The sequence below is a fragment of the Anabrus simplex genome, chromosome 1, assembly GCF_040414725.1.
Source record: "Anabrus simplex isolate iqAnaSimp1 chromosome 1, ASM4041472v1, whole genome shotgun sequence".
In the NCBI taxonomy this organism is placed as follows: domain Eukaryota; kingdom Metazoa; phylum Arthropoda; class Insecta; order Orthoptera; family Tettigoniidae; genus Anabrus; species Anabrus simplex.
This window is the reverse complement of record NC_090265.1, coordinates 520,812,470-520,826,478: the sequence shown is the minus strand read 5'-3', so window position 1 is coordinate 520,826,478 and position 14,009 is coordinate 520,812,470. Positions and strand designations below refer to the sequence as shown.

Sequence of the window (14,009 nt, the reverse complement as noted above, 5' to 3'; positions counted from 1 at the left end):
ACTCAATGGTACGCAATTCCCTCGAAATTGGGAATGAAATTTTAGCTCCAGTGAAAGGTTACCTCCTCTGGCTGAATGATTTCGCATTTTGTTTTCTCCTTAGGACATTTGACAAAATATTTGATTTCACTGATGTTCTCTACAATATCCTCCAGACGTAAACTTTCGACATCATTTTCTGTTGGAGAAAAGTTAATGAAATTCGGAAGGCCATTTGTTCGTTAAGGGGCGAATGTGAGTCCATCTATGCAGAAATAACCCAAGAAATAGATGAGCCAACAAAAAGAAACAGTACTAATTACAAACAAATTTACTGTGAAATATTTAATAATGTTGACAGTCACCTCGAAATGCGTTTTCAGGATTAGTGGCTAAAACGGTTGGCAGAATGGCAAAATATCATCTCGGAGGAATTCTTCAAGGTGTACCAAACTCTCTTCCGTATTACAGATCTCGACTGGATTTGAATCTCCCTTCCCGACTACAGAGTACCAGCTACTGGGCAAATACGCAGCCGAGTTCACCTCCAAAAATCATTCATGTGAGTTATAATTTCAAAAGTTCTTTAATACCTAAAATACCGGGCGAGTTGGCCGTGCGCGTAGAGGCGCGCGGCTGTGAGCTTGCATCCGGGAGATAGTAGGTTCGAATCCCACTATCGGCAGCCCTGAAAATGGTTTTCCGTGGTTTCCCATTTTCACACCAGGCAAATGCTGGGGCTGTTCCTTAATTAAGGCCACGGCCGCTTCCTTCCAACTCCTAGGCCTTTCCTATCCCATCGTCGCCATAAGACCTATCTGTGTCGGTGCGACGTAAAGCCCCTAGCAAAAAAAAATACCTAAAATGTCTCCATTTATTTATTTTATTTATTATTTGGTCCGTTTGATTCTTATATTTCCACTTACTTATCAAGTGAGTTCATAAAATGGTAATGTTGACTTTCTCTCCAATTGTACAGTGTGCTACGATGCTTATACTTTAAAAAAATTGCAGCTGGGGTAACGAATATGTTCACCGCACGCCACTGGCAATAACTATTTCCTAATTGATAAATCATTAGCTCACCCACTAGAAGATATCGGCTGAACGATCACCCCAGGTGCGTGTACCTACAATATATTACAGGCCGAGCTCGATAGCTGCAGTCGCTTAAGTGCGGCCAGTACCCAGTATTGGGAGATAGAGGGTTCGAACCCCACTGTCGGCAGTTCTGAAGATGGTTTTCCATGGTTTCCCATTTTAACACCAGGCAAATGCTGGGGCTGTACCTTAATTAAGGCCACGGCCGCTTTCTTCCAACTCCTTGCCCTTTCCTGTACCATCGTCGCCGCAAGACCTGTCTGTGTCGGTGCGACGTAAAACCACTAGCAAAAAATATATATATTACAGCTCCCATTGTGAACCAATGGTAGAGGGTCGATCTAAACTAACAGGTTCAAACCATGCAGAGATAGTAGTCGGATATATGAAATATGGGAGATATCTATTCGACACTCCATGTTGTACAATGTCGGTATGATGAAGATCTCTGGTGGCATAATTGGTGTTTACTGGGCAAGATTAACTCAAACTCAGCTACAGATCGACCAACAGAGTTCCGTTTCTCTGCCATCTAGTAGAGCAAAACGGAACGTCGAAACGAATACGCAGGCAGCCCAAGCTGACGTCAAATCAAAATTATTATTATTATTATTATTATTATTATTATTATTATTATTATTATTATTATTATTATTATTATATTCATTTAAAAAGACATAATTGAACAGAACAGAATAACTTTATTTAAATGAAGCAACGACCAGTTGTAATACACTGTCGTTCATGCAATTTAATTGAAAAGGTTCTTTACATTACTGAATTCAACTACACAAAATTAATCGTGGAAACTGGTCTACGTACTGTATTTGTGGAAATGTTTGAGAATCCAAAGTGGTAAATATATAAATATACCTATATCATATATATACCTAGGGCAGCGCGCGAATTTTCCCTCACATTCTAGTATATTATAAACTAAATATTCTTGATGACGGTAACTTCTAGTAGACTTCTACAATATAATAATACACGAGTGCCTTTCTTTCTTCTGTTGCCACTCATCTCCGTATTCACTCTCACACCATAAGGGATATTCCACAAACATACTCAAGATGTTTTATTCTGGTGTTAGAAATGATCACGAAAAATTGAAAAGCAAAGAACCACCACGGATTTGAATGAGAAATACTCTGCATAAGTGATTAAGATTCACTTTCTCTCCAACTGTACAGAACTATCCCATCAACGAAGGGAAGAAGGGAGGTAAGGAGAAGTTGGTAATTTTCACGCTCGCACCAAAACTTAAGACAAGCAGGAATAGGTACTAACATAGTTGGGGATGTCTGGGATCTGGTTATGACAGCACGAGAGAAGTCCAAGGTAGCGGCGATTATTATCAGTGGGATACTGTGTCAATCAAGTACGACGGGTAGGCTACTTACTGGAGGATGATCAGGGATTTAAATCTATGGGAAAATGGGAGTGGGAATTTTATATCCTAATGGCTGGGCAGGAGATTTGAATCTGCAGTCAGATGGCCTTCACTTGAACCACAACGTTGTTACTTAGGAGATTTGCTTAGGAAAGGTTGCAGGGAAGTACGTTCAGGAAAACGGGGTGGACTAGGTAGCGGTGATGAGAGTACAGGGAACTAAAAGTTAAGTAAGGAGGACATAAAGTTGTTAGAATTAAAACTGTAGAAATACTGTAAGGAAAGGAATATAATTAAGTAATGTATTAGATATGTAATTACCAGATATAATAGGAGTTGAATAATGACTGATTGTGAGAAGTGATATTGTGGATGTGGTAATTTTCTCCCAGCACAGGAGTGTTTATCGCAGAGACAGGATACTGTCGATGGACTTGATGTTTTGGAGGTGTAGAGAACGGGAAGGGGTGACGCTGACGCGATATATATTTTTTTTTTTGCTAGTTCCTTTACGTCGCACCGACACAGATAGGTCTTATGGCGACGATTGGACAGGAAAGGGCTAGGAGTGGTAAGGAAGCGGCCGTGGCCTTAATTAATTTACAGCCTCAGCATTTGCCTGGTGGGAAAATGGGAAACCACGGAAAACCATTTTCAGGACTGCCGACAGTGGGGTTCGAATCTACTATCTCCCGAATACTGGATACTGGCCGCACTTAAGCGACTGCAGCTATCGAGCTCGGTGCGATATTATTTGGTAAGATAACCAGTTATATGGGGGAACGACACACAATGGAATGTGATTGTAGCGGGTGATCTCAATTTACCAAATGTTCACTGGGAATGTAATGCGAATGTTATCTGAATCAGAAAGTGATGGAACCAATTAAAGGGAACAATATTCTAAAGGCGGTGTTGATAAAACCAGACGAGCTCTATAGGAAAACTGAAGAGAAAGGAGATATAAGTGATCATGAAGCTGTTTTGTCGCAGTTGAAAATAAAACTGACAGAAAGAAAGGTCGTAAAAGGAGGAATATTAAACAGTAACGAATGGTTGATAAGAGAGGCATGAGTTAGTTTAAAAAAGTAATTACGATTGATGGAAAAGAGGAAATAAAAATATAAACAACCTATGGGATGGGTTTAAAGCAACTGCTGAGGAGTATGATAACAGGTATGTACAGTCGCTTAAAAAAAAAAAAAAAAAAAAAAAAAAAAAAAAAAAAAAAAAAAAAAAAATTAAAATGAGCGCATGGTATTGTTTAAGTTCCTCGCATGTGAGTATTTTTTCGAACAAATATTAAACCAATGTTTGGTGAGTATCCACAGTGTTTGTATGGAGTACATGGGAGGTGAATTGTATTTCGATGGACATTTTTTCGGCGACGGAGGGATGGGAAAGGGCTAGGACTGGAAAGGTACCGGCCGTGGCATTTGCCTGGTGTGAACATGGGAAACTAAAGAAAATCATCTTCAGAGCTGTCCATGGTGGGATTCGAAGCCATTAACTCCCGTATGTAAGCTCACAGCTGCACGACCCGAATCGCACAGCCAACTCGCTCGGCTTCTTAGTAATTAAACTGAAGTCTAATCAAATATTAAATGCAGTGAACATGTCAAATAATAAATACATGGAACATAAAGTGACTACTTTTAAATGTGGTAAGTAATGGTAGAGACTCACTATGTCATAACAAGAGAGATTAAGGAGTAGATTCAGGTTAGAAAGAAATGGAGTCAGTTTTGTGGAAAGAGGAACGTACTGGGAAATTGAATTTAGCAAAGAAGTGAACACGGCGATCATAACTGGCATTCATACGAGATTTAGTGAAAAATGGTACTTCAAGGCAGAAACAGGTGTAAGTTCCAGGAAAGACATTCCACGAATCATTAATGAACAAGGGGAGATTACCGTATATGTGAGCATTTATAGAAGGGGAGAATGATAATGTGCAGTATGTAAAGAGAGCTGGATGTAGCAAGTGACTAATACTTGCGGTGTGATAAAGATATTTACAAAAAGATAAACATTTGAAAACTATAAAAGCAGTTGGAATTGATAAGATTTCTGGGAATACACTAAAGGTTTGAGATATGGTATCATACCAAAGTACTTATTTGATTACTGTTTGATTACATGAAGAAGATATATTAATAATAATAATAATAATAAATTATTATTATTATTATTTTATTCGCCTTACGTCCCACTAACTACTTTTACGGTTTTCGGACATGCCGGGGTGCCGGAATTTAGTCCCGAAGGAGTTATTTTACGTGCCAGTAAATCTACCGACACGAGGCTGACCACCGGACTGAGCCAGGATCGAACCTGCTAAGTTGGGGTCAGCAAGCTAGCGCTTAACCGTCTGAGCCCGGCAGGAGATATATTAAATGAATGAAAGTAGCTACTGTATAGTAGCCCGAGTATGCAAAGGAAGGATGATAAACATAAAGCGGATAATTATCACCGGACTTATGCAATCTCTGGGAAAGCATTCTTTTTGATTATTTTAGATACGTTTGTGAAATTACTAACAGGTTTGATAGACAGTTCGGATTCAGGAAAGGTTATGAAATGAAATGGCGTATGGCTTTTAGTGCCGGGAGTGTCCGAGGACATGTTCGGCTCACCAGGGGTAGGTCTTTTGAATCGACTCCCGTAGGCGCGTTGAGATAAGGATGAAATGATGAAAATGACGACACCGGGCGAGTTGGCCGTGCGCGTAGAGGCACGCGGCTGTGAGCTTGCATCCGGGAGATAGTAGGTTCGAATCCCACTATCGGCAGCCCTGAAAATGGTTTTCCGTGGTTTCCCATTTTCACACCAGGCAAATGCTGGGGCTGTACCTTAATTAAGGCCACGGCCGCTTCCTTCCAACTCCTAGGCCTTTCCTATTCCATCGTCGCCATAAGACCTATCTGTGTCGGCGCGACGTAAAGCCCCTAGCAAAAAAAAAAAACGACGACAAATAAACCCAGCCCCCGTGCCAGCGAAATTAACCAATCATGGTTAAAATTCCCGACCCTGCCGGGAATCGAACCCGGGACCACTGTGACCAAAGGCCAGCACGCTAACCATTTAACAATGGAACCGGACAGGAAAGGGTATTATAGTGGGGCACAACTTGTAAGATTCCAGCATCATAAAGCAGATAATGTAGGTTGAGGAGGTCAAATGGACTGTACCGCTATTGACCTAACCAAGGCTTTTGATAGGGTCGATCATGGGAGACTTGTCCGACTCGTTGGCTGAATGGTCAGCATACTGGCGTTCGGTTCAGAGGATCCCAGGTACGATTACCGGCCGAGTAGGGGATTTTAACCTTAATTGATTAATTTCAATGGTTCGGGGTCTGGGTGTGTGTGGCGTATTCAGCATTAGAAATCATCCTAGGTAGGGCCCTCATCTTCACAGACATGCAGGTCGCCTAATAGGCCGTCTACGAGAAAAAGACCTGCACCAGGCCTCTCCGGAGGCCATACGCCATTATTTATTTATGGGAGATTATTGACGAAAATCAGAACTACTGGACTAGACAAAGGTGTAATTGAGTTGGTGGCTAAATGTCTAGAAAACAGAACGCAGATAATTAGTGTAGGGAAAGTATTATCTGATCCTGTAATGATAAAGAGGAGTTACCGCAAGGCAGTATTATCGGACCATTGTATTTTTTCTTGTTATTCTTCTTCTTCTCCTTCTGTTTACCCTCCAGGGTCGGTTGCTCCCTCGGACTCAGCGAGGGATCCTACCTCTACCACCTCAACGGCAGTGTCCTGGAGCTGCAGACTCTGGGTCGGGGGATACAACTGGGGAGGATGACCAGTACCTCGCCCAGGCGGCCTCACCTGCTATGCTGAACAGGCGCCATGCGGGGGGATGGGAAGATTGGAAGAGATAGACAAGGAAGAGGGAAGGAAGCGGCCGTGGCCTTAAGTTAGGTACCATCCCGGCATTTGCCTTGAGCAGAAGTGGGAAAGCACGGAAAACCCACTTCCAGGACGGCTGAGGTGGGAATCGAACCCACCTCTACTCAGTTGACCTCCCAAAGCTGAGTGGACCCCGTCCCAGCCCTCCTACAACTTTTCCAATTTCGTGGCAGAGCTGGGAATCGAACCCGGGCCTCCGGGGTTGGCAGCTAATCACACTAACCACCACACCACAGAAGCGGACTTATATTTTTATGTACTGATAAATGATATGAGTAACGAACTGGAATCATAGATAATGCCTTTTTGTGGACGATGTTATACTATATAGAATAATAAATAAGTGATTGTGAGCAACTGGAAAAAGATCTCCACAATGTTGAGAGGCAATGGTATGATGGTAAACGGGGTGAAAAGTTAGGTTGGTTCACCAAGAGGAAATTTCTTCTCAGTTTCAATTACGGCTTTGATGGAGTGGAAATACCGTACTTCGTAGGGACCGCTGTAAGTATCTAGGTTTTACTATAAGGAATTATCTTCATTGCGGTAATCAAACGAGGTCGTAAATGAAAGTTGCGGATCACTTAATAGGGTTATGAGTGTATTTAGGGTTTGCAATAAGGATATAAAGGAGAAGTTGTATAAGTGACAATGTATGGGTCCTTAATCAGGATTACATGATACGAGAACAGGAGAAGGTCCAAGGGAGGGAAGTACAATTTGTTCTGGGGGATATTTCCGATAAAAGAGTCGTGTTACGAAAATGTTGTAAACTTTAGGCTTGGAAGACTTGGGAGTAAGGAGACGAGCTGCTCGACTAAGTGGTATGTTCCGAGCTGTCAACGGAGAGATGGCGTGTAATGACATTAGTAGATGAATAAGGTTGAACAGAGTTTTAAAAAGTGTGAAGACAAAGTTTGGATTCCAGAGGACATATTGGGGCAAATCTTCATTTATATGTCGACGAATTAGGGATTTGAATAATTTACCAAGGGAGATGTTCGATAAATGTCCACCTTCTTTGATGTCAATTGAGAAAAGGCTAGGTAAACAACTGATATGGAATGTGACACCTAGGAGACAGCCCGAAATGCAGTACAGTGGTGACTGATTGATTATTATTGAACGACAGGTGGAACAAATAGCATAATTTAAAAATGCGTGACTTGTTCAATTGAAATCATCGTAAATAACATGAATTGCAGTGGTGTTTTTATTCATTTCACTCCAATGTGGGAGTGGGCTCATCAGTTTGTGTATTTTTACTTCATAGCCTAGGGAATTTAGGGACAGATTTCTGAATCCACTCCAAAGCCAGAGATTTGGCCAAATAATGAGACTAAAAATAATGAGAAGAAGCCAACTTACGCTTCTTTGTACAAAATGAAATGGCGTATGTCTTTTAGTGCCGGGTGATCCCAGGACGAGTTCGGCTCGCCAGGTGAAGGTCTTTTGATTTGACGTCTGTAGGCGACCTGCGCGTCGTGATGAGGATGAAATGATGATGAAGACAACACATACACCCAGCCCCCGAGCCAGGGAAATTAACCAATGATGGTTAAAATTCCCGACCCTGCCGGGAATCGAACTCGGCACTCCTGTGACCAAAGGCCAGCACGCTAACCATTTAGCCATGGAGCCGGACTTAGTGAGGGTAAGTTGATGGGAATCGGATATTCATGTGCAAAGATCTGTGCTTTGTGAATAAGCTTGTTTTTCTCTTCTTTCTACAGTCTCTTTCATCGTATAACCCAGCAGTACATTCGATTAGCCTTGTCATTAAAAGTAGCAGGTCATGTGGTATAGTTGTCAGTCCGTCAGTGTGTTTCGCTTATTGTTTAAAAGTCGAAAAAGAGGGAATTACTGGGGCGTGGCATTCAAAGAATTTATTTATTTATTTATTTATTTATTTATTTATTTATTTATTTATTTATTTATTTATTTATTTATTTATTTGCTGGCAGTTGTCTAGGGGTAGCGTGCCTGCCTGTCACCCGGAGGCTACGGGTTTGATTTCCGGTCAGGTCAGGGATTATTTTTACCTGCACCTGAGCCGACGTGATTACAACTGAGAGGCTATCTGACGTTGACATGGCGATCCTGATCTAGAAAACCAAGAATAAAGGACAAGACGCTGACGACTGAAGTCCGTACGCGGAATTTGTGAAGTGGCAGTGAGAAAAGAAGCCTTCTGCGCAGGCCGACACAGATGGCTGATTCAGTGCGAAAGGACGAGAGTGGGAGAGGGAACATAACACATTGACGCTACACATTTTGGTTATTGGTCTAGATGCAGAGACCATGTCAAAATGCGAAAATAAACATTTTTTCGATCCTCAGCTTCATGGGTTCAATTCTTGTATGCTTAGCCAATTCAGTTACTGGACAGAGCTCTAGTTCGATCGTCGGCTGAAGCAGTGTGCGCTTTCTGAATTCAAGTTTGAGGGTTCGATTCTTGTAAGATTCAGGTTATTATGTTACCGGAAGGGGTTCTAGTTCGAAATTAGCTGAAGTAGTGTACGCTTTCTGAGCTCAACATTGAAGGTTCGATTCTGGTAGGCTTCATGTAATTTTGTAACTGGAAGGTGGCTCTGTTCTAGTTCTGTCATAGGCTGTATTAGTGCATATATAATGCGTCAGGTTGGTCAAGATGGCTACTGCGCGCAACTGGCATTTTTTCGGTTAAGAGGGCCCGATTCCCGGTCGGAACGAGGATTTTAACAGCGTGTGGTTAATTCCCTTGGTATAGGGAGTGGGCGTTTGCGTTTGTCTCAAGACTTTTTTTCCACATACACACAGCGCACTAACCACCACAGAAACACGCAATGGGGAATACACCTCAGGTTGAGCCCTCAACATGGAGACCAATGACAGGATTTAATTTGGCCAAGCTATTAGAATTTCCGCCAGTCTCGTGGTGTAGGGGTAGCACACAAGAACCGGTCACGAAAAGCCAAGCAATATACCTGAATATCTCGTCACACTGAGAATATGGCACTCCAAAATCTGACTGTACAGCAGCCGTTTTGGCAGGCCGAGGTCTTTAATGGGAAGTATGCGCCAGGCTAGGGACGGGGGTGGCGGTGGCAGACTCCACAAGGTTAATTAATTCCTGGCGACAAGGGCATAGAGCTAACTGCCTTATCCCACAAAGTGCTCAGGATAAGATAGTGGAAGACTTTTAACTTCCACTCCTCCAAGGGTATTCGTGGTCTTTACGAATATAGTTTTGCTTTCTTTTATGAGCCGAGGCCGATCCCGTGGTGAAGATATATCCTGCCTCTTTCTTACCCGGGGCTACTGAGTTTGATTCCTAGCCAATCCTAGGATGTAAATCCTAGACTGAGGGTAGTGTAGGGTTACTTGGACTCGTGAGTTAAGTTGAGGGGCTCCTTGATAAGAGAGGCAGGGGCCCCGGTCAAGAAAGCTGAACGACATGACTGAGGATGTCGTCAAGCTGATCACGACACACTCCAGTAACTGCCAGCCATGTGCCAGCAGTCCTGTAAAGGGGTGCCATGACTTTTGTTATTGGAATTTCAGGCTATTATTTATCCAGCTTCTTAGCTAAATGGTCAGCGTAATGGCCTTTGGTTCGACTCTCGGTCGGGCTGAAGATTTTAGTCACGTCTGGGGTGTTGGATACTTGTGTCTGTCCTTATAAACACATCACACGACCGACTAATTCAGCACTTGAATACATCCCTCCACATAGGGTTGGCGTTGGGAAAGACATCTGGCCGTATAACTGGGCTTTATCCACATGCAAAGCCGACCCCTGGTCATTGGAAGACGGAGAGAAATCTCGCCTGTTAAATGCCATTGAAAGTTACATATACAGTCGTGTGATACTTACCAGAATCTATTGGACAGTAACTTGCATAGCTAATGCAGAGGAACGGATCTCGTCATGGTCCAGCTACGGTGGAACATGCCAAATCCAGCACCTGGTGGCTCTGGAAGGATCTGAAAAAGAACAAAAAATCAATTCATTTGTAAACACTAAATATTCACTACAACAACACACATTAATTAATAGCATTTTAATACTAAAAGCAGGCGAATTACTGGAAATCTGTCTCTGAGTGAGCTGGGAGCACGGTAGCTGGAAGGTGAGAACCCCCACTGGCGGTAGCCCTGAAGATGATTTTCCGTGGTTTCCCATCTTCACACCAGGCTCTACCTTAATTAATGCATCGGTCACTACCTTCGCAAACTGTCGCCCTTCATGCTGACTAAGAGACTTATGACTGCAAATCCTCCCCTGCGAAGATAGCCGAGCCGCAAGTACAACCAGAGTTCAGCTCCATGACTAAAAGGTTAGCGTGCTGGCCTTTAGTCACAGGGATACTGGGTTCGATTCCCGGCAGGGTCGGGAATTTTAACCATAATTGATTAATTCCCCTAGCACGGGGACTGGGTGTATGTGCCGTCTTCATCATCATTTCATCCTTATCACGACGCGCAAATCGCCTACGGGAATCAAATCATAAAACCTGTACCAGGCCTTTCCGCAGGCCACACGCTTCCTTTGTCGAGAGACCAGACTAACGAATGGGTCATCGAAAGTGGGATAGCAGCCTTTTGGAAGTTGCAAGGGCGTCAGTCTAGATCAGGGCCTCTCAAACGCCCAAAATCTCACGCGTGCAGAGCGAGGCGCAAGAGCTCCGTGCACTGTGCATCGGTGCCGCTCGGTGCCGCTCGGTATGGCTCGGATCAACGCTTCGTCTCTGGGCTACTCGGCTATGCTCGGCTCTACTCGGCTATACTCGGCTCAACTCAGCCCGGATTTGGAGCGCTACGGCGCAAGTGGGGGAGAGGGAGACAGGGGGAGCGAGCGAGACAGGCGTGAGGAAAGAGAGAGTTAGCGCTATTGCTCCAAATCGAGGAGTGGGGGTCTGCACTCTGGTCAACCAAGCCAAGTCGTCTTTTGCACCGTGCACAGTGCATGCACCACGCGCATGCACCCTGAGAGGCCCTGGTCTAGATGATTGACTGATATGGCCTTGTAGTAATACTTAACATGGCTTAGCTGTGTTTATACTGCTACACGGCTGAAAACTACAGCCGTAACTAACTCCCGAGGACAAGCAACTCTTTCCGCATGAATGAATGATGTGTTGGTAATGACTTACTCCCGGGTAAAATACGTTGTATTTCGGAGGTAAAATATTCCGCCATTCGGATCTCCGGATGGGGACTACAAGGCAGGGGGAAATCATCTGGAAGATGAATACTAACATTCTACGAGTCGGAGCGCGGAATGTTAGAAATTTAAATCACTGTGGTAAGTTAGAGAATATGAAAGGGAAATGGATAAACTAAAGTTAGAAGTAGTTGGTATAAGTGAAGTACGTTGGCAGGTAGGCCAGGAATTATGGTCAGGCGACTACAGAATTATCAACACACAACCAAATATGGAAAATGCAGGAGTTGGTTTAATAATTCATTTTTTTTTAATAGAGCAGCGCAGCGGGTAAGCTACTACGACCAGCACAGTGAACGAATTATTGTTGTCAAGATACACACCAATCCTCTCTCCGTCATAATAGTGCAGGGCTATATGCCTACTAGTTCAGCAGATGAAGAAGAAATCAAAAGAATATACGAAGAGAGAGAACACTTAATACACTACAGTGTTCTCCCCAGAAATTTTCGTCAGCCGGGTGGCAGGAATAAGTAGCCGGGCGGGGAGTACTACGTAAAAAATGAATAAGATAAAATTTCAATTTATTCCCCTCGGAGTATTAATAATAATAATAATAATAATAATAATAATAATAATAATAATAATAATAATAATAATAATAATAATATGGCCTCAGCTGTTGTTGTTGAATCATCAGACCATAGATTGGTTTGATACAGCTTTCCACGACCCCCTATCCTGTGATAACCTTTTCATTTCTACATAACTACTACATCCTACATCTGCTCTAATCTGCTTGGCATATTTGTATCTTGGTCTACCCTTACCGTTCTTACCCTCCTACACTTCCCTCAAAAAACCAATTGTACAAGTCCTGGGTGTCTTAAGATATACCGTATCATTCTATCTCTTCTTCTGATCAAATTTAGCCAAATCGAACTCCTCTCACCAATTCGATTCAGTATCTCTTCATTCGTCATTCTATCTACCCATCTCACCTTCAGCATTCTTCTGTAACACTACATTTCAAAAGCTTCTATTCTATTTCTTTCTGAGCTAGTTACCGTCCATGTTTTACTTCCATACAATGCCACGCTCCAGACGAAAGTCTTCAAAAATCTTTCTAATTCCTACCGGTATATCAATGTTCGGGGTGAACAAATTTCTCTTCTTAAGAAAGGCCTCCCTTGCTTGTGCTAATCTGCATTTTATGTCCTCTTTACTTCTTACACCATTAGTTATTTTAATACCGAAGTAAAAATATTCATCTACTTCCTTTAAGATTTCATTTCTTAATCTAATATTTTCTCAATTACCTCACTTTGTAATAAGATAGAGTTTGAGGGATGTTCCACCATTCAACACATTGTAAAATATATTAAATTATAAGAAGATCGGTTTCGACTCCCTTGGAGTCATCATCAGTTCTTGGTGAAAATCAAATCAGGGGAATCTGATAACAATAATCATAATAAGAAATTATGTACCTACAGGTAATCGCATGGCAACACATCAATAGGTTGCAAGATATTACCTTGAAATGTAATGTACACTTGGCAAGCAGCACTTGGAACTTAAAAAAATTCTTAGCTCTAGCTTAAACTGTCTTGTGTTCATGGAACACTGGGAATACGTGTACTGGTTGAAAATATATACAAACACGACACGTACACTTACAGTATAATGATATGAAACCTTGGCTCTCCGAGAGCGTTCTTGGACTTGACAGTCCTGTTTCTATCTGAAGAAAACTGGATGAAATACACACACATTGAAAAAAAAATGTACAAAGGCATAGTTCTGGCCTAAACTGTTGCGTGTTCATGGACACGGAACACTGGAAACACATGCACTGATTGAAAACACACACATGCGATATGAAACACAACGATATGAAACAATTGGCGTTACAAGAATGTTCCTGGGTTTGACAGTCCTGCCTCCATCTGACTAAACTAGACGAAACATATATACATTGAATATACAAAGACAAAACACTTGGCATTTAAAAGTTCTTGGTTTTGGTTTCAAAAATTGTCATGTGTTCATGGAACACAGAATAGAACTGTTAGTCTTGTTTCAATCTACTGGAAATAAATGCACTGTCGTAGTTTAGAATATACACATTGATTGAAAGTTAATATTATCCGCACATTTTATCTTGGTGCATTTGTGTACGGGGGTGAGGAGTAAGGAGGGAGCTGTCCCGGTATCGATAGCGCTGCCTGGTGCTGCCAACTGAATGAAAATGAAATCTGAATTGAATCGAGAATATGATCAATCGATATAAAATTTCTAAACCGTTATCAACTTAAGCCAACAACTATGTCACACATTATATAACATTATAAAACATTTCTCGATGCGAATCTTGTTCCTAGCATGAATTCTATACTTTGGCTTTGTTGTGTAAACAGCAACAGTACTAGTACGTAAACTGTACGCCAGATGTCGC

The 14,009-nt window shown here is 42.3% G+C and overlaps 1 protein-coding gene across 1 annotated transcript in view; it reads right to left on the bottom strand.

Annotated features, from left to right (window-relative positions):
* Window positions 1–14,009, bottom strand: part of LOC136868915 (uncharacterized) — a 290,215-nt gene that overhangs the window by 31,839 nt on the left and 244,367 nt on the right. The window contains exon 2 of the mRNA XM_067144812.2: window positions 10,262–10,371. The gene's annotated coding sequence lies outside the window, so the exon portion shown is untranslated. The remainder of the gene's footprint in view (window positions 1–10,261; window positions 10,372–14,009) is intronic.